The sequence below is a fragment of the Centruroides sculpturatus genome, unplaced genomic scaffold (genome assembly GCF_000671375.1).
Source record: "Centruroides sculpturatus isolate CEXI.00-Female unplaced genomic scaffold, Cexi_2.0 scaffold83, whole genome shotgun sequence".
NCBI lineage: Eukaryota > Metazoa > Arthropoda > Arachnida > Scorpiones > Buthidae > Centruroides > Centruroides sculpturatus.
In genome coordinates, this window is record NW_019384393.1 from 1 (window position 1) to 20,954 (window position 20,954).

At 34.5% G+C, this 20,954-nt stretch overlaps 1 pseudogene; it reads left to right on the plus strand.

Moving 5' to 3' along the window:
• Window positions 1-13,631: 13,631 nt before the first annotated feature.
• LOC111618284 overlaps window positions 13,632-20,954 on the plus strand; it is a 41,516-nt pseudogene continuing 34,193 nt past the window's right edge.

Consider the following 20,954-nt stretch of genomic DNA (forward strand, 5'->3'; position numbering starts at 1 on the left):
GGATAGAAGAATAATATTGATATAGATTACGTTTAAAACGATATATTTCTGTTATTATTGACAATTCTTACAAGTAATTAATTCGATTTGAAATTATATTTTCAAGAGATTGATTTATAATGTTCCGGTAGAGGTTACTTTTAGTTAAAAATTGTCTATAAACATATATACGCATAAAGCTAAAAGTAACTTCTACTGATTTTTCGTGTTACACTGATCCAATAAACATTTAATAACATGTAACGTTAAGTATATTAACAAGAAAATAGTTAAAGATGTAAACGAATTAAAAATAACGTTGAAATTATCAAAAAACAGAATACCTAATCAAAAGACCTAATATGGAGAAAGATATAAATAAACATATAAACATTTTGTCTTGTTTTGTCGTAGCCTTTGGGCTTTTCTTGTCTTATCGTAGTCGTTGGGCTTGAGTTACACAGACTATCGCGCCCCGTAGTGGTGAGAGATGGCGGTAGTAATATTTTCCTCAGTATTTATAGGTCTACTTGTATACAAATCTCGATGGGCGTAAATTTTAGACTTATCTTAAAGATTTTGTGACGAATGATATTGTTATTGTTTAGAATTTTTTTTCCGGACGGGTTCAAATTGATAGCAGTTATCCAACCGATGTCTCGTTGTATCTTGCTCTGTCGGGCAGAAAGTGCAACGATCAGTATTTTTCAGGTTACGTTTATGGAGGAGGGAATTAGTTCTGGCCCGATGAATCAGAATAGTAGTGTATCGGTCCGTATAGTCCATGACGGGGATGTGACGGTCGATGATGAGCCATTGATAGTCTGTATAGCTGGGAAAAATATACCATTCGTTGTCCATTTGATGTTTGATTTCGGTGTTTATAATGCTAATGTAATCCTCCGGAGTAATATAACGAGGTTTCTTGGTGTCGTAAGGCTGACTCTTAACAAGTTTGTCCGCTTGTTCGTTTATAGTTATCCCTTTATGAGCTGGGGTCAAACAAGACGCGTCTGTAGATTACTTTTATTGCGTCTGTTGATGAGACTTATGATGGTGTGGATGATGGATGAAGACTTATCGTGGTGAGGGTTGATGGCGGTAAGGATAGCTTGAGAGTCCGTGCACACGGCGATGTTGCTGTTTGTCTCAGTAGCATGTTGTAGCGCGCGAAGAATAGCGAATCCCTCCGCCGTAAAAATGGTGGCCTCGGGATGAAGAGGCTTTGGTGTTGGTGTAGTCGGTGAACGCTGCCGTGACAGTCGTGTCGTTTTTGGAACCGTCGGTGACCAGAAAAGTAGAGAGGTCTTGTACCGTTGTCCACTCATAGATGGATTGAATAACATGATTCGGTAGAGAGGAGTCCGGGAATGGAAGGTCGTCGATGTGTATGTCGAAGACGGTGCATCGGAGGGTATAGAGTTTTGGGTCGTGTGATTATCGGAGGGGATATTATGACTGTCTGTCCAGTTCCGGATGTAATGGGCTATAGGAATTTTCACAAGGGTGGCACCTTCATTGCTGTGAATGAGATGTATAATTCTCTGAGAGAAGTTGTCCCTCGAAGCCTTCTGGAGGTACGAACTATAATGTTTTATTACCTACTTCCTGTAGCGGCAAGCTATAATTGTGGTGTTGGTCGCTCTGTGAGTAAGAATGTTGTTAGCGGTCATAGGGAGACCATAGCTGAGTTTAACGTACTGCATCTGTAAGATTCCAGGGTTGCCATCAGGGTTTTAGTTAAGGTTGCGATGCTGGGGACGACACATGAGTAAGCTGCCGATAGTGCTGTCGGCGATGCACAAGAGGTCCTTTGGCTGGCCGCCGTGTTTTTTGTTACAATAAATTTTAAAGATGTTCAGAAGCTTTCTGCTCTTGTTCCGAATGTATTGGATGTGGGTGTACCATGTAAGACGTGCAGTAATGTAGACGCCAAGTAGTTTGATTTTGGAGACCTCGGGGATTTGTTGGTTATTGAGGACGAAATCCTGGTTGCCTCGAATATTAATGGGTATGCGCAGGATCGCGCACTTCCGTAGTTGGCACGGAACTGAATTTTTTTCAGACCATCTGCCGAACTTGTTTAAAAATTGGATCGCGTTATGATGTAAAGGAGTCGGGTCAGCACCATGCGTGACGGCAGTAACATCATCTGCGTAGACATAGATTTTAGTATATTCATTTTCTAGTTGAAAGATGTCATTCATAAAGATGGCAAACAGGAAGCGGGAGATCACACTACCTTGAGGGATTCCTACGCATTGGGTACTGCTAGGAGAGAGGAAGCTCCTCCATTTGATTTGTACAGTACCTGCCTGTTGGACAGGAAGTCTTGGAGCCAGAGAATTGAGTTGCCTTTTAGGCCTTTTTCTAAAGCCTTCTGGATAATATGAGAGTGATTGATTTTGTCGTAAGCACTGCAAATATCGAGAGTAGTAACGTTGATGTAGTAACCTTTATTCCGGAGGAAGGTACTGTATAGTTGTAACATGAGATGTGTTAATAAGTCCCGAGTACCTTTACCGGGAAAGCCGCCAAAGTGCTTATAATTGAACCGATTATTGTGAGTAGCTGTACGCTGCCATCTGACGAGAATCATCCGTTCTATCGTTTTCATGACCGTGGAAGTAAGTGCTATTGGTCGATAGTTTTCGACCATAGTCGGGTCTTTACCTTGTTTGTGAATGGGGAGGATGATGGTATTTTTCATCTTCGGTGATATGGTGCCCGACGACCATATGGTGTTGTAGACCGCCAATAGGTGGTCTCTGGCCTGATCATCGAAAACTTTTAGCATGCTTGTCGTGATGCCGTCGGCCCCAGGAGTCGTGTTCTGTCCTCTATTTATTGTGTTATCCAGCTTCCCATTAGTGAAGGGGTGGTTGTAAGAGTCCTGCTGGTATGCAGTATTATTTGGGCGCCTGATGATCAGATGTTGATCCCGTAAATGAGGGATGAAGAAGTTGAGGAATTTGGCCGCTTGATCTTTCGGGGTTATTAGGATACAATTGGCGTGCCGCAGGACGAAGTGGCTTGGGGGAGTTGTTACTGTTGCGGAGGCGATGGAGGATGCTCCATACGTTATTCTTGTAAAGGGAAGAGGACGCCATGCGTTCCCAAAAAGCTCGCTTCTGGGTGATGATGCAGCGTTGTAATTCCGCTGTGGCTTTTTGGCTTGGATCCAATTGTCTCGGTTGATGTGTTTGTGGTATCGATGAGAAGCTTTGCGCTTGGATGCAAGCGCTCGTTGACAGTCAGGGTTCCACCACGGGGGTTTAGGAGGTCGGTTGCTCAGTCTGTTATTCCTCCGCATGGCGAACAGATTGTGATGTCGTTGGACGAGGTCATCGTAGGTCCAATCATTATGTGCCGCCCAGGCGACCAAGTTATTCATGGCGTTTACGCTATTCGTGGGCGCATTCCGGTCAGTCTGTTGACAAGTTTTGGTCTTGTCGGGTTTGAACGTGTGGAAGTCCGGGTTATTGTTGTTACAGTGATGATTAGGGTAGTGAGGGCGTATGAGAGGAAGACCAACAGTGACCATGCAGTGCTTGCTACCATAATCTTGGGAGTAAGAATCCCACGTCACTTGGAGTGCGATGTCGGTAGTGATAAGATTTAAATCGATGGCGGTGCCTGGACCCAGTGGCGTAGCGTGGGTGTCAGCCGCCCGGAGCGGAGGAAAATTTCGCCGCCCCCTTATTTAGGTATCTCAATTTAAAAGACTAAAATTCAGTTTCGTCACAGAATAAGTAATGAAAAATTCCTTGCTAGTGTTGCCACCTTTTTAAAATCGCCGACCCTGACGGCAGGTGAGGTTTGTTCGAACAGAAGTTCCTGACGCATGCGTATATCATTTTGCAATGAAGAATAATTTGCAGTGCATGCTGGTTCTAAATCAGTTACAGTTAGCGACTAGGGAGAGTTGGGTAGAAGTAACGTAAGTAATCTAGATGACTTAGCCCCACCATACTCAACCTGCGGCCCGCTGAGCTTTTGTGAGTGGCCCGGACGTGAAAGAGAGCGGAAAATAATTACCACTTCTGGAAAGTAGTGCCCGATCGATATAAGACTGTAAAAAATGTGCTCAAATTTTACTTGCGTTGTTCGCATCAACGTATCTGTGTGAAACGTCATACTCAAAAATGAAATATGCAAAGAACATATATAGAAACTGGCTTACTGATTCACACCTGGATGCCGTTTTACGAGTAGCATGCAGCAGTTACAAACCTGATTTAAATGAGTTGACAGCCGAGCAGTCAAGGTGGCAGCCTACCGCTCTGGATAGAATCCGGTCGGATCAGGGAATCCTCCAGGAATTTTCGGGGAACGGTCCGTTCGGATATGTCGGATCCCGTCCCTCACCACCCGGTCGCACCATTGTGGGCCTGGCCGAACCCAGGCTCATAACAGTGCCTGCTATGGGCCTGCTATAAGAGGCCCTCTTAGTGCCCACAAAGAGGAAAGAGTATTAAAAAAAAAAGATTTAAATGAAATTGTGAAAAAATGTTCGCAATATCAACAGTCACACTAAATTTCTAGAGTAAGTGAGAAATTAAGTAAGTTTTTTATTATAATTGTTATGTTGCGGCCCGCGTGTAATAGCTATCATGTGTATGTGGCCCGAGAGAAAAAAAGGTTGAGTATGGTGGACTTAGCCATATTGGATATTGGAGGTGTATATGGGTGCGAATGAATCGTACAAGCAAAAAAAACAAAGGTCGACAGGGGTTGCACACGATATCTCCGAACGGCGAGTCGGATGGTAACACTATTCCCACTATTCCGTGCTCATTTCATTCGGTCCGAATCGTAGGTGGACGAAAATATGAAATAAAATGGTTCAAATTCTTACAAGATATTATTATTTATTGTCAAATTTTGCCGCCCCCTAAAACGTAATTTTGCCGCCCCGTAAAAAGTGCTGCCCCCTACGCTACGCTACTGCCTGGACCGTTCTTATTTAAGTGGACCGTTCTTATTTATTTCCGCACTTAAATAAGAACGGTCCAGATATAAATGGGAGAGGTCGATGAGGTCGGCCAAAATATGACCACGTGTGTCGGTGGAGCGATTGCCCCACAGCTCGTGATGGGCGTTGAAATCCCACCCAGTATGATGGACTGGTCGGGAAGATGCCGGAAAAAGTCGTTTAATAACCCAGGCGGAGATTGAGGAGGAAAGTAGGCATTTATTACCTCGATGGCTTGTGGTACATAAATTTTAACACAGCCATTCTGGATCGCCCTGACCATTTGACGTTCGGGAACCTGTATAAGAACACGGAATAGATTGGTGGATATAAGTAGTAAGGCCACCTCCAGTGGTGCCGGTGCGATGTGTGTGGTAGGCAGTGTATCCCGGTAAGTTAATGTGATTGTTATGTTGGAACCAGGTTTCTTGGATGAGTATGACTTGATAATTTTCTCATATACTGTCGACGTTTAACTGCATTATTTTATTTCGGAGACTATTGGCGTTACATTGTAGAATTTTCATAAACGTTGAGAGAGGGTGTGGATGGCAGACGTCTGCGCGGTCATCGGCACTGGGTTGTTGCTGGTCTTCCCGTTTTTGTTTTTGAGTTTTTGTTGGTTTTAGTTGGGTTCTCGATGGAGTGGTCAGGTGGCTTTCCATCATCGCGTCTTTTCGTGACTGTCGTTGCTCCTGAGGGATCTTCGACAGTACTCCCCGTCTCGGAGGGTGTCGTTTGTAGTTGCGGTTTGGGAGGTAGACGCTTCAGCTCCGTTTGCTCGTTGCTAGCGATGGCTTCATGTGCCGGTTCAGAGAGGATCTCACAGAGAGGTGGTCTTGCTGTATTGTTGGTTAGTACTAGAGGTAGTGTGAACAATTTGTTGAGTGAGAGACGCGATGAATTTACTTTCTTCTAGGATTTGTAATAGCTTGGAGAGTATGTTATTTTGTCTGGTTATTGCTTGCTTTATTGTGATGAGCTGTTCCCGGCTGGGCAGATTGGATCGCAGCCTGACAGGGCCGATCGTGGATTTGTTTCTGGGGGTCGGTAGACTGTTGTGTTACTGTGCTGTAGGAACCACGAGTGTTGTCGGATGGGGTGTATGGCCGCCCGGACGTCCTTTCGCAAACAGTTGTACTGACGTTGATGTCGTAGTATGGCCTTTTCATGTTGAATTCTGGGGCATTGAGGTGAGGAGAACGAGTGATCGCCGTTGCAATTTATGCAGCGAGTAGACTCTGTGGCACATTCCGTGTCATGTTGTGAGTCCCCACAACGCTTACATCTTGGGACACCTCTACAGCATTTTTTGGTGTGTCCCAATTTCCCACATTGCTGGCAGAGTCTGGGACGTTCCTTGTAAGGTTCCACGCGATACGCCATCAGATAAAGCCGCAGGTGACGAGGGAGATCAGTCGCCACAAGAGATATTTTGATTGTTCTGGTTGGAATCGTTTGCCCGTCTAGTTTACGGCTAAAACGTTGTACACTAATTGGGAGTTGGCCGTCCTCTTTAAGTAATTGGTAGATTTCCTCTGCGTGCAGCTCTACAGGGACGCCTTTTATTATGCATACACGGGCATGAGAACCTCTAGTGAGGCTGACACGCACCGGAATATCGTCGATATGAGTGAGTGTGAGGATGAATGATGGGGTCGCTGTTACGAAAATTTTGCCAGTTCTAGTAGTAGAGATGTTCGATATTTTCCCATGTATATTATCATGCGAGCGCTTGAATTGGTGGTAGATTCGTTTACCAGTTAGTGGGAGGTGCGTTCTCTCCGTTTGCAGGACGCATGTCGGGTTGTTTAGAGTAACAGTACGGGAGTTTATTCGCTGAAGGAGGTCCGCGTTGAAGGATTCCTCATGATAAAGCCAATAAGTGGGGTTTGATTGGTGGGAAGCTTGCTAAACGACGCTAACACGTGATGCGTGTTGTCCGGTGGTCGACGAGGTGTCGGATGACCACATGTTGCGTCCGTCCGCTTGGGGAAATTCCTTGAATTCCACCTTCCTCCTCCTCCCGACCGCGGGGGATCGTTAACAAAATGTTCGTACTTACACAGGTTATTTGGTCAGTAGTTTCCTTTTGAATTTGAGACTATATCCGGTACAAAATTTAATAAACATATAACATCGTTAAATATAAAGCGCCCCCGTGCGGCCAGTTACTAACAGGATCGTAGTAACTTGAATCTTTCTGTTTTCGTGCCCTTGGGACAGAAGTAAGATCTGTTACTTTCACTTGTAAATAATTGTGAAGTCGGAATTTCGTACAGATGGCACGTAAAACAATTACCTTAGATAATATGAATCAGAATGTTAAGCACATGGGTTACGCAATAAGCGGTCCACTTTTAACTAGAGTTATGGAAATCCAAAAAGAACTTAAAAACGTAAGTAAATATTAAATATATTGATATTAGAAAAAACAATTTGATTAAATCTTACTATTATGTATTCTCTGTTAACTGTCAGTCCGTGTTTTCCTTTAATAAGTATATACTTAAAGTAAATTAAAATTTAAAAAATTAACACTACCCTGTGGACATTAAAATGACCATTTTTTTCCATACTCGTCGTGAGTTCAACCAATTCAATAATGAAGGCAATTGTATGGAATCAAATGTACAGTACTTGGGTTGGTTCACCCATGGCCCACCGGTGTTTGGTGGCTTTATCCGGTGAATGTTGTTCACCGGATAAAGCCACCTCGTCAACGGTTCGCACCTCGTCAACGGGCTGGCTGTATGGAGTTTTCCAGGCTTTCTTTATTTGTTTGACATCTATTGTAAGGGTCGGTTTTCTATAAAAATCCTGGAAAGCATTTTCCTTTTGGCATATTGCCCGTGTGTTGTGTTGTCTTATACCTTCACTCCAATCCAAGTTACCTATTCAAATTTGAGTCAGTTCTTATTGTAGATCTACTATGAAACTAATGAGGCTTTAAGCTTTAGAGCTTCTAATCCCAGATGGACCATAAAACAACTTTTTTCAATGAGTGACTTTTTCAACAAAGTTGATAGTCTTTTTAAAGCATTTATTTTGAAATAAGACTATTTTAGCAATAGAATTCTAAATCGATGAGTTGAAATACTTAATATCAATGGCATCGGACTGGCAACAAATTTTGGCCTGAGAATATATACCAGATATAAGCCCAAATATGCCTATAGTATGCCTATATTATTAGTGCTTATGTTAAACAGTAAGTAAATGGCCCATCAGGAAATTCTTTTAGGTGCAACTATGCAGATGCAAGTGAGAATATGTGGCAAGAAGAGGTAATGACGTTTCATACTCGCTATTTCTCTCCCTCATTTATTACGACTACACAGATGAGAGCGAGAAACAGAATGTGTGAAATATTATCATCTCTTTTCGCACATATTCTTGCTCACTTGGAAAATTTGCTCACTCACATCTGCATAGTTGCACCTGTACTGATGGATCAGTCCATCACTGAATATTGACTTTAGAATATGCTCTAAGACCAATTTCGTATGGCTTCAAATAAGTAAAAATGTAAATATAATAATAAAGTATATATAAAGTAAATATAATATAATAAAAATATGTAAAAAATGCAAAAATAAATGTAAAATGTAAAGTAGAAAATTATTAATAAAACAAAAACAATTTTAATTTTGATTAATTAAATTATCAATTATATATCAGATTTGAAATTAATAAAATTTTAGTAATTTCAAAAATAATTTTTTTCAATTAATTTTTGAATACAAATCTTAAATCATTTGTAAATGAATGGAAATTAATGTTGTATTTACTTCTTATATTCATAAGTACTTACAATTCATCTACAAAATAAAAATAATTAAATATTGTTTATTTTTAATATTCACTTTACTTTGTTTATGTATATGAAAATATATTTATTTTATTTTTAAATTTTCTTTCATAACATGAAATATCTTTAAATTTACTTAAAAATTTTGTTACAAAATATATAAATAGAAGTTCTATATTAATACACTAAATAACATTCATCAAATAGTGATGATAGAATTTTGGCTTTGAAATGATTTTATACCTTACTGTAGTATGAAACAAGACTAAAGTGAAAAAGTCTCAGATGCTTGAGCAGAGAAGTGTGAAGAGATGCTGTTCTGCAACAGCAGATTGCTCAAACTAACATTTGTTAGCAGATAAAAATATGTTTCATAAAATAAAAGTCTTGAAGGTTATAAAAATGGCACAGGCTGAGTTTATAATTTTTAAAGCATTAACATTTAAAGAATTTACTTATTACTATTTTTACTTATTACTATTTTTTAGAATTGTGTTTTAATATATCTAAGAAAGTTTTCATATTTGAATTCTAATATAAACATTTTTTATTTAGGGTGTAACCAAACCTTTTGTAGAAGTAATGAGAGCAGATTTAGATGACCATCAGTCTGTAGGTCAGGAACCGCTCACATTTTTACGCCAGGTAATGATGTAGCTTGTTTTTTAAAATAAAATTATTTTAAATATTATAGTTACATCAATAGGAAATTTTTATATGTTTTTGCCAAATATGATATAGTTTTCTACAAATATTCATTAAAGTAAGTCTTGTTGCCAAAAGTTTCATTTGTAAAAAGTTCTAAACAGCTATTTATAGTGTTTCCTAATTCTATTCTACTTATATTTCAAATTTGAAAAATGAACTGAAAGAATCTTGTAAGATTTGAACTTAATAACATCAGATGATTAAATAACAGTAAATTCAAATATTTTTAAACTTGTTGCATCAATGGTTACATATTTTTTTGACAAATATTCTATGAATTTAATATTATAGTCATTTATCTTTTTTATATTTAATTAATATTGGTAACAAGGGTAATGATTTAATTTCTTTATTAAAACAATAAATTATTCTGCAAAATACAGTCATATAATGAATATATATATTTTTTAATATGTTATTTAAATACAGTGGATGATCGGTTAACGAACATAATCTATTCCAAGACTTTGTTTGCTATCCAAATTGTTCATTAATCAATTATCAATTTACCATAGGTTTTTATGGGAATTTGATTAATTTATTCTGGAGACCCCAAAAAATAAAAAATATATACTTTCTTACTATGCTTATTTTTATGTAATAATAAAAATACATATATACACAGTCTTGCATTTTTATTAGTCATGTTTTTTCCATTTGTGGGGGTTAAAGAATCTGTCTAATGTTGATTGCTTTTCTCTCTTCTTCAAAATTTTTCAGAAGTAATTAATAGCATTGTAATTGTAGAGATCCCTGAGCCTATTAACCTCAACCTGGTTTGGATGCCATTCTAAGACCGTTGTTCTGACATCCTCCCACTTCTTCAATAGGTGTTTAATAGCAGATATCGGCATTAATCCTCTTTTTCAGAAGAAAACTTATCTCGTCAAGTTTTTTGATGTTCTTCATTCAAGAGTTCTTGGCATTCTTCTGTCATCAGATCAGTTTCAGGTTGCATTATGAGCTCTTCAACATTCTTTATTTCTCAGATGTGATTTTTGTTACTCCTTTAGCTGCTTGAGTCTTCTTGATTATACAGTATCTTTCTTAGATAAGATTGAACTGCGGCCTACTGTAGACCTGTTCAAGCCATACTGCCTAACAACATCAGACATCTGCCCAATCTCTACCTTTGCTATTATATTTTCACCTTTCGAAAATAAAAACTGACACAAAATGAGTACCTGCCCAACAGTCTCGCGATTACTATAAAAGAATTGTTTCTGTCAGAAAAATAAAAAGCTTGAATTACAAGGGAGAGTTTCAAAGTTTGGAGGAATACTATCTGATCAGTATATATCAGGTTGATTGTCGATGTTGATGTCTCTCGCACTCCGAAAAGTTTCAAATTGTTGCCTGAAGTCAAGGGAAGACGAATCAGTATTTATTATTTTACATCACTTCTTCTTGTGTTTGTTCTGTGAGGTGTTCATTGTCCAAACATAAAAATCTTTCGTGAAAGTGTTTGTTAACCAATCAACCATTTTATTAAATGTCTGTTTACTAAGTAAGAATAAATTAGTAATAAATATGAAGAGCAAATTCTTCACTTTGTTAGCATAGTTTAACATCAATACAATGAGACATAATTGAATATGTAATTATTAGTTTATTATTAAATATTTAAAGACTATTATATTATAATATTATATACAGGGTGTTCGGAAATTCCCGTTACAAAATTTCTAGGACTTGTAGAGGGAAGTGAGTACATAATATTTTGATTAGGAACCCATGTCTGGAAATGTACCATTTCCATTCTACAACAGTTTGCTGGGTTCTTTTTTGTTTTGGAATAATGTAAACACGTAAAGTTTAAGTGTTAATAAAAACTAATGTGCCTAAGTGATAAATGGATGTTTTGTTATGTTTTCTTTCTAATAGTTACCTAATAATTGCACTGCGTCACAGCTAATTCAAATTCCTCAAGCAGAAGTGGAAGAGTTAAACATCTGAATTGAAACCATCGTAGAACACAAACGGTATGTTTCTGGACATGGGTTTCTAATCAAAATATTATGTACTCACTCCCCTCTACAAGTCCTAGAAGTTTGTAATGGGAATTTCTGAACACCCTGTATATACATGTGTGTATGTATGATAAGTATGTATGTAAATACGTATGTATTATTAGTTTTCAATTATAAGTAATTTTTCAATTGCTATCTTTAGTAGCGATGCTTTTTGTCTATTGTATTGTGTCTGTACGGTAAACAAAAACAAGGAGGAAATGATTAAAAATATATAATAATTTAATTGCCAAGATCAATCTGCGGAAATCATATATTAATTCTTTTTATTATATACAGTAATGGACCAATTATTTGGATTTCAGAAAACTGGATATTTTTGAATAGGGCTTAAGCTATGGCTAGTTTTTAGTCAAATGACAACAATTTTTCAGTTTTGGCTATAAATTTTGTTGCCTAATTTGCCAAAAAAGTTAACATAAAAGTAAAAAAGTAATATATTTAAAAAGAAACTAAATTTTTAATATTTAAATAGTAAACAGATTATTTACCTTTTGATATTTGGCTGCAACTTTTGAGGACTAATTAGCCAAATTAATACAGTTCAAAAATCTGTAGCAGATCTGTAAAAAAAAAATCCAATTCCTAAATATGGTATATTAAATCTAATTAATATTTTCTCCGAGTCTTGAAAGGTGATTCTTTATTATGAAATCTGTTTTATTATACTTCTTTGGGCAAAGCATTTTGTTTCTTGTGAATTTTCAGCAAATAATACAATGGTCTGTTAAAGATTTACATGTGATCTTAAAAGTATTTAGGCCAAAGTTTGATGTGTACTACGAATCTGACTTGATACATCAAATTATATAACCATAATTGACCAGTACAGTTAATTATGGTTATTTTAGTAATTATGGATATATACTAAAATTGATTGATTGAATTAATATCTTTTAAATTACAAAATCCTTAGAATTGGAGTAATTTTACAATCTTTTTTAACAAATTAAACACTTTGAATATTAAAGAATGGAATATCTCTATCAGAAAAGAATTCTTAAATTGTCCATAATTTTTCTTGATTGATTATCCAATTTTAATACCATTTTACCATTTATTTCTGATGATGCTGTACATTCCAAAATTCAGTGAGGTGGTATGATTACATAATATATCTAAATTAATGTATGACTAGAAGAGATCAGGCTAGAGGTTTAAATAGTATAAATGATAATATGTCTGTTTATTTACTTTACAGAAATTGTGGTTTTAAATTGCATTCTGGATTTGATCTTGTTTTCTTCCAGAATTTTATAAATTATTTAGTTAAATTCAAAATTAATTTCTAATTACTAGTATTTGTACAAAATAATAGCATCAATTTCAACCAAATTTCTATTTTAATTAGTTAAATTGACATTAATACTGTCATAATCTGGCAGTTTGTTTTTTTTTTGGCAATGAAATTCAATTTATATTAAATGTTATTTAAAATTCCATTATAAGAAATATCTATCATTTCTTCAGATTTTTGTGACTTTTTTTTACTGTGAAATTCTGTTATCTTTGATTTTTAATACTATATAAAATGCTTAAATTATTTTTATAAAAAATATAATGCATATGTATATAATACATACATTGAATTATATATGTATATATCATTTGTAGTTTTGGAGTATGTGTATTGTATTCCAAGAATATTTGCATAAATTAAAAGAATTTTTCTGTAGAAACATACAAGGTGTGGCAATTAAATTCCAGGACTGAGGTAATAAAAGGACACAAAGAACATATAATGAAAAACCCTTTTAATATGTTTCAAAGTAATTCCCCTGGAGGGCAATGCACTTCTTGCAACGCTTGTACAAGTTCATGAAATACTCCGCAAAGTCACTTCCATTGACAGCTCTCAATTCCTTGGTCACATTGTGCTGTATGTCCTCCAGGTCATTGAATCGTAGTCCTTTCAATGTGATTTTGATTTTCGAAAACAAAAAATAGTTGCAAGGTGACAAATCTGGTGAGTATGGAGGGTGGTTCAACTCTACAATGTCACGCTTGGCCAAAAACTCCTTGACAATNATATTAATACACTAAATAACATTCATCAAATAGTGATGATAGAATTTTGGCTTTGAAATGATTTTATACCTTACTGTAGTATGAAACAAGACTAAAGTGAAAAAGTCTCAGATGCTTGAGCAGAGAAGTGTGAAGAGATGCTGTTCTGCAACAGCAGATTGCTCAAACTAACATTTGTTAGCAGATAAAAATATGTTTCATAAAATAAAAGTCTTGAAGGTTATAAAAATGGCACAGGCTGAGTTTATAATTTTTAAAGCATTAACATTTAAAGAATTTACTTATTACTATTTTTACTTATTACTATTTTTTAGAATTGTGTTTTAATATATCTAAGAAAGTTTTCATATTTGAATTCTAATATAAACATTTTTTATTTAGGGTGTAACCAAACCTTTTGTAGAAGTAATGAGAGCAGATTTAGATGACCATCAGTCTGTAGGTCAGGAACCGCTCACATTTTTACGCCAGGTAATGATGTAGCTTGTTTTTTAAAATAAAATTATTTTAAATATTATAGTTACATCAATAGGAAATTTTTATATGTTTTTGCCAAATATGATATAGTTTTCTACAAACATTCATTAAAGTAAGTCTTGTTGCCAAAAGTTTCATTTGTAAAAAGTTCTAAACAGCTATTTATAGTGTTTCCTAATTCTATTCTACTTATATTTCAAATTTGAAAAATGAACTGAAAGAATCTTGTAAGATTTGAACTTAATAACATCAGATGATTAAATAACAGTAAATTCAAATATTTTTAAACTTGTTGCATCAATGGTTACATATTTTTTTGACAAATATTCTATGAATTTAATATTATAGTCATTTATCTTTTTTATATTTAATTAATATTGGTAACAAGGGTAATGATTTAATTTCTNCATTGAATTATATATGTATATATCATTTGTAGTTTTGGAGTATGTGTATTGTATTCCAAGAATATTTGCATAAATTAAAAGAATTTTTCTGTAGAAACATACAAGGTGTGGCAATTAAATTCCAGGACTGAGGTAATAAAAGGACACAAAGAACATATAATGAAAAACCCTTTTAATATGTTTCAAAGTAATTCCCCTGGAGGGCAATGCACTTCTTGCAACGCTTGTACAAGTTCATGAAATACTCCGCAAAGTCACTTCCATTGACAGCTCTCAATTCCTTGGTCACATTGTGCTGTATGTCCTCCAGGTCATTGAATCGTAGTCCTTTCAATGTGATTTTGATTTTCGAAAACAAAAAATAGTTGCAAGGTGACAAATCTGGTGAGTATGGAGGGTGGTTCAACTCTACAATGTCACGCTTGGCCAAAAACTCCTTGACAATAGTTGCAGTGTGTGGGCGGGCATTGTCATGCAGCAGTACCCAGCTTTTTCTTGCTGCAAACTGAGGCCTAACCCGACGAATTCTCTTCAACAGTCAATCCAAAACTTGTATGTAATAGTCCTTATTAACTGTCTGACCTGAGGAAACAAATTCTTTGTGAATGATTCCTGTGCTGTCGAAAACATGATCATCATCACCTTTGTTTTCGTTTCTTCAAAGTGGAATTTCTTTTGCCATAGAGATTGTGGTGAGTGCCATTCCATACTTTGTCTCTTGGTTTCTGGGTCATACTGGAAACACCACGTTTCATCACCTGCTACTATGGAATCCAGTAGAGGGGTCATCATCAATGTCTTGAATGAACTGTTGATACGCTTTCAGCTGGAGACGCTTTTGATCCTCTGTGAGATAGTGCGGAATGAAGCTGGAGCAGATTTTTCTTTTTCCCAAATCTTTGGTGCTGATTAAGCTATTATGACAAGCTTAGACAAGTTTCTGCATGCTGACACTGCAGCGCTATATGACCAGTCCTGGAATTAAATTGTCACACTTTGTACATTAAAATTCAGAGGATGCATTTTATTAATATATAAATTGAAAAATGTTATGTTGATTATTACTTATTTATGCAGGCAAATTAAAGATTTTTATAATTAAGATAAAGTTGTTACTTTTATTTCATTCCTGTTATCTATAATGACACTATATAGTTAAATTTTGTTGAATACTGAATTAGCTAGAGATATTAGTATATTTAGTTATTGGGCTGCAATTTGAAAAAATTGTAGACCTATAAATTCCCACTGTCGTGTGTCTGATGTGTCTTTCCTTAATCTCAAGAACAGTGTTAGATAGATGACTGGCATGACTACGTTGTTATCAGGACAAATATGATGTACAGGGGCAAGACACTACTAAAATCAATGCATATATTGTGTAATAAATTACTTTAAACTTAATTTATTTATTTTACACATGTTCAAAACACAGATAAAAAATTAAAGCTATCTGAAATAATATGTACTGTACTTGTGACTTCTGGATAAATGATGTAGATTTAAAATGAATCAAGTGAGAATGTAAAACTAGTGAAACTAAAATAAATTAAGAATAAAAAATTTTAACAATTATTAGATAAATTAAAAATGTGATTAAAAATTGCAGCCCAGCCCAAAATAAATGCTCATTAGATAGTAGCCATCTGTTACTTCAATTAAGCAGTTTTTTAATTCTTGATTTTGGCAAGATCAACAAACTATTCTGGAGTAAAAATCTTTTCTTTCCATCAAATCCTCCATTCATGATAAATGTTTCTTTTGCATTTATTGCTAAATTGAATGGAGGTATTTTCAAATTGAAATATAATTTAATCTGTCTCATATGCTATTTGCTTTTAATCAGTGTCTAGTCTGTCAATCTTTTCAAGATCAAAAATTTAAAATTAAATTTTAAATTTTTAAAAATAGAAAGGAAGCCTGTATTTGTATCAAACCAGTTTTTTCATATTAAATTAAATAAAAATTTATATTTTTTATTATATCAAATTTTTTAAATAAAATTCAGCTGAAAATAATCTAAATACTATTGTATAAAACAGAAAATAAATTCAGTGTGTTTTGATTGGAATTTTTGACTTCTTGAGTTTGAATTATCAGTCAATTTTTAAATTTTTTATTTGTGTGTATATATAATACAATATTTTAATTTAACATTTTAACTGCCACTATTGAAAAAAATTTTTTATGTTCATAGGACCATTCTCATTTTTTAATAGATTTGTTATTTTCATATCAGAAAATCCAAACTTGTTCTTTGAATTAATTTTTTTTAATGTTTATGCTAATTTTGAAAGTTTTATTTGAGGTACAATATATATACAGTGGAACCTCAGTATATGACCTTAATCTGTTCCCGATGTTTGGACTTATACCGAATTGGACGCATACCAAACCAACCTTTCCCATAAGAAGTAATGTAAAAATGATTAATCCATTCTCGTGTAAAAAAAATGGCTGGCTTTAAACACCTCGCTTTCTTGGCTAGTTCCTGCTTGATTTTTCGTGAGATCAGCATGTATCTTTTTAGCTTTCTCACAAATAATTGCTTCCAATATGCTGTCTCCAGCACTGTTGTTTTTCAGTTATCCAAAGCAAAAGCCATTTCTTGACATGATCTAATGTATAATGTCTTCGATCTCTGTTTAGAAATTGATTTAACCCCTTTCGCAACATTAGCAGATTTAATAATGTCTTTATTTTTTGCGATTGTCCATATCGTTGTTCTCCCAATATGGTAAACAACAGTTAAAATCTCAAACACGCATGCCACCTTTGTATTTCTCAACAATCTCTTTCATCAGTTCCATTGTAATTCTAGTCATTTTTTTTAGTTTTCTATCTCTTTTCATTTGCCGTTTTGGGATTCGTGATTAATAAAAATAATAAAATTTTACTTACGAATTAAAATCAGAAGAAATTAAACAAAGTTATAAACCATTGCACCGCGAACGTCTAGTCAGGTCTAGTACACTGATAGGGTTACTTGTTCATTGATAGCACGTATAATTGAATTATGTCGTATACCGAACAAAAGTCGTATACCGAGCAAAATTTGTTTCGTCCAAACAGAACGTATTCCGAATTGGACGTATTCTAAAGCAGATGTTTACCGAGGTACCACTGTATATGCCTGAAGGCTTAGACAAATAAATATACATGTACTGTACATGCTGTGAGTCACAAGTTTAGGGAAGTTTGTTTTACATTATTTTTTAATTAAACTACATTTTCAGAAATGTTCTATGAGGTATTACTAGTAATTCATGGAGCATATTGTGTAAGCAGTCATTGAGGCACAAACCTTATATCTAAAGCATCGTGAAAATTTTTAATGAGTCACACAAGTAGTACCTCTTGGCAATTAATGTATTTTTTAAAAATTCTAAGTAATATTTACGTAATATCTAAGTAAACACATACTTAACCCGGTGTGAGTGAGGTTGGGTATGTCATACCCAAGAAGTTTTTAATGCAGATTATTTAATGTTATTGTTGCCATGCAAATCCCATCATCACAGTAGCTGGAGGTAAGGGAGTGGGGGTGAGGTGCACTGTTGAGTTTGTCACGCTGGCATCAGCGGGAGATACATATGCGCAAAGGTAGCTGGGGTATGTCATACCCGACCTCATAGTCGGTGTTACATTTTTGAATTGACAGTAAGTTCATGAGTTATAGTTATTTATAGTATTCTTAGATTTATTTATTTTAAAATTTCTCAAGATGTCCTATGATGAAAATGAATGTCGGCTACAAAAATTATTAGAAAACTGTTTTTAAGTGCTAGTTCCTGTGACTCCGAGAGCAAAGAAGAGATTGACAATGTTTCTCAAAGAAGTGAAGGAAGTGATTCAGAGCAGGAGGACATTTTAGATGATTTGGATGATTATCTGCGTCGCAACTTTATTCATAATTTGGGTTTGAATCTGATAATTGATAGTCTTTGCATTAGACAACAGAACATACATCTTCCAAGGAAAACTCGAAAGAGAATTGCTGATCAACTGGGAGAACCTTCATCACCAGTTTCCAAAAAAATGGCTGGTAAATATGTCAGATGTGGTGACTGTACTAAAAAAAAAGATAGGAAAACAAAACATTGCTGTTTGAAGTGTGAGAAGCCAATATGTATGGAGCACGCGGTTTTTATGTGCGGAGATTGTGCTGATTTGAAGGTGTAATGTTGGTGCTGTGCTAATTGATCTCAAAACTTTTTAGATTTTTTTTTCATATTTTTGTAGTTATAACATACTATAGTTATGTTGATTAACCAAAGAAGTTGTAATTTTGTTAGAATTTTATACGAAAACATGTTAAATTACCAAAACTTGTACTTTTTATAAGAAAATATAGACACTTTGTTATTTCAATAGAAAAAAACGTTTTTTAATCTTAAACATAGTATTTTATTTACTTATCTTGTTGAATAGGTACTATTATTATTATCACAAGTAAAAAAAATACTTAATACACAATTATAGTATCAAAAATTTGGCATAAAATTTTTGGTATCTCCTACCCACCTCATAGCTGGTGTAACAATTTCTCATCTCATTCATGCCAGAGTAAATTATAAGTATTTTATTTCATATCTGTCCAAAATAATATTGTATAAATTACAGCTGCATTAATTCTGTTTGTTGCATGTATCTAATTTCATTAATATAGCTGACTTAATATTTTAATCTAAATTAACTTAATACTAAAATGTCATACAATATTTAATCTCAGAAAATTAACAGTAGTTAATTATGATTACAAAACTAATTCTATAGACTTTAAATGTGTTTGTTACAGTCTATCTTCAAATGACTCCATCCAGGTTTTGACTCTCTGTGCATATCCATCATTGATGTCAAGTGATGAATTTCCTTCTGATACAAAGCAAAGAGCTGATACCATTCTTAAAGACTGTGGAGGTTATAGTATAGGTAAATTTATTATTTTTAATTAATAAGAAAAAATAACATATGAATAAGACCATTAAAAATATATATATATATATATATACATACACTTACTNAGTGACTCATACAACATGGAATTCATATAACACGGAATTATCTACAGTATTATAGGGGGTCTACTGTAAATAACACCTTATCCTTGCTGAGAAATATATTTATTTCAGAAACAAACGTTTTTAGCCTGATTTACAGGCCATCCTCAGGTTGAGAACAAAATTGGAACTAAAGCATTCCATTAATAGAATACAAAATTCAAATTAAATAACAAACAGAATAACATAAAAATAAAATTAAAAATTAAATATCAACGGAATAACATGAAAATAAAAATAAATGTACATAGAAGTATTAAGAAATACAATTACTAACCAATGATATAACACCTGTAACATAACTAGTTAGAATAGTAATTTTATTAGAGGTGTTTTGTTATTGGTTAGTAATTGTATTTCTTAATACTTCTATGTACATATATTTTTATTTTCATGTTATTCCGTTGATATTTAATTTTTAATTTTATTTTTATGTTATTCTGTTTGTTATTTAATTTGAATTTTGTATTCTATTAATGGAATGCTTTAGTTCCAATTTTGTTCTCAACCTGAGGATGGCCTGTAAATTAGGCTGAAAACGTTTGTTTTTGAAATAAATATATTTCTCAGCAAGGATAAGGTGTTATTTATCTGTCTCACTAAATCTTTGAAATATCTCATTTCATTGGCAACAGTTTCCTCGAAGTTCATGAATGATGAAACAATTTGCACAAAGCAACTTGACAAGTTTTTTGAGTAAGTCTAGAACTTAATTACTTAAGAATTTCTAATGACTTGCCACCTTAATTCAGTGGTGCACTCAGGATTTACTCTTGGGGAACCAAGTTGAATGGATAAAAAATTTTTTTAATACAAATTCAATAAAATTTCCACTTTATGTGACTGCTAATTCATTAGTAGTATAGAAATAGAAGACATCACAGAATATAAATAAAAAAATGAATTTTAATTAGGAAAAGATTTTTGGAAAATTTTCTACTGTGTTCTTTGGAGGGAGCCAGGGTCTCTTAGCTATCCCTGGGTGTGCCACTGTCTTAATCTATTTACTAAACAATGTTGTCAACATACTACCCAATTGCAAACAAGATGAATTAAAAATACAGTAGAGCCTCGATTATCCAACTCAATTGGGGACTGGGGTTGGTCAGATAATTGAAAAGTCGGATAACCGAAAAGTATGAAAAAATCCGTTATTAGTGTAGTATATTATTATATCCCGTGTAATTAGTATATCGCTATTAACCTACTTTGCGTTGAATTTTCATCGATGTTAAGCCTAACAAACATTTTTTAAAATAATAATCGTTGCTATTGTATCATTAAAAATTAGAAAATTAAGCCTCGTTTAAATACTGGCTCCCTTCCATGGTCGAATGAGTGTTGCCAGCTAAAACACGTAAAAATAATATTAAAGTAGCCAAGACATAGCCAAATATTGTGGCGCCACATCACTAGCGGACATTTGAAATTTGCCGACTAGGACGGTCGGTTAACCGAGGGGTCGGTTGATCGGGGGGC